This window comes from Apium graveolens, chromosome 5 (genome assembly GCF_009905375.1).
Source record: "Apium graveolens cultivar Ventura chromosome 5, ASM990537v1, whole genome shotgun sequence".
In the NCBI taxonomy this organism is placed as follows: domain Eukaryota; kingdom Viridiplantae; phylum Streptophyta; class Magnoliopsida; order Apiales; family Apiaceae; genus Apium; species Apium graveolens.
Genome location: NC_133651.1, coordinates 240,114,366 through 240,115,701, shown reverse-complemented (window position 1 = coordinate 240,115,701; position 1,336 = coordinate 240,114,366).

Here is a 1,336-nt window from a genome sequence, read left to right as displayed (position 1 = left end):
CTCATCCACCACCATATATAGCCTTCCTCCACCTTCAAACACCGTCCTTGATCCTTGTTCCACCCGTCAACCTCCACAGTACTGTTATATGAAATTCTCCCTATAACAATTAGCGCTAGAAGGAGGGGAGTTTCATATTAGGGAGAAGAGATGACCAAAAAAGGTAAACAAGCGGCGACACCAGGAAGCGGGGGCAAGAAAAAGGACCAGAACGAGGTCGAGCATACGCCCCCAGAGAATCAGGCGCCACCTCCACCAATCGCAATCGTGGACGGGCAGTCGGTCATGACATACCTCGAAGGACTAGCCGATCAGATGAACGCGATTAACGCCCGGATGTCAAGGGTGGAGAGAAGCTCGGGCCGGAACGCGAAGCGTAAGGCACGCTGCCTCAAGGTCTCTCAGCGTAGCTGTAAGGGCAAAGGTCCTCAAAAGAGGCTGATCCACGATTTTGATGACGCGGCAACTAAGAGCAAGCAGAAGAAAGAGGCATCGCATGAAGAGGAAGACATATCCCAAGTTCATGATAAACGGGCAGCCAGATCTCTAAGAGATCGGGGCAGAAGCCAGCTTCGTCTGAGGCAAGGTCGACTAGCGTGCTAGACCGTGTGGGTAAAAAGCTAAGTGAGCATGACACCAGGCTTAAGTTAGAGAATTGTAAGAAAGAGAGAGAAGAAAAAGAGCCCGTGGATCAGAGAGGCTAAAAAAGAGAGTGTGCAGCGACCCCTCCAGAAAGACGTAAGCGCACCTCGCCTAGAAGGGAGGAGCGAGGTTGACGCAGAGACAATCATGAAGAGGATTCGCAAGTGCGAGCCGGAGGAGGGGGACGCCGCGAGCAACCTCAAGGCTCACACCATTCGAGTAACGCAGATGGTGACAGAGAAGGAGAAGTTGTTAGAGTAAGAGACCTGAGGAGGATCTTAGATGAGATGGAGCGAGAGAAGAGGGGGGCCCTACGTCAGCTACCCCTTCTCTGTTCACGACTGCTATCCGATCATCCCCCCTACCTCGGGTATTTAGGCACAACCCCGATCTTCTATTCAACGGCGAAGCCAACCCGACGGAATACCTTATACAATTTAACACTGAGATGAAAGTCTATCAGGTGCCGGAGATGACCCGCTGCAGACTCTTCGCAGCATCACTCAGAGCGTGTTCTACTTAAAATATCATTCATTTTATTTGATTGAACAATGATGCAAGCTGATGAGCTCGGCTCGCTGTGAAGGTGTAACATCCGCCATACGCGGCCGGGATTATGATAGCTTTTGGTCAGTAGGGGCATGGTAAGTTTACACAAAATTAAGAGAACCTGCTAGCATAATAAATATAAATG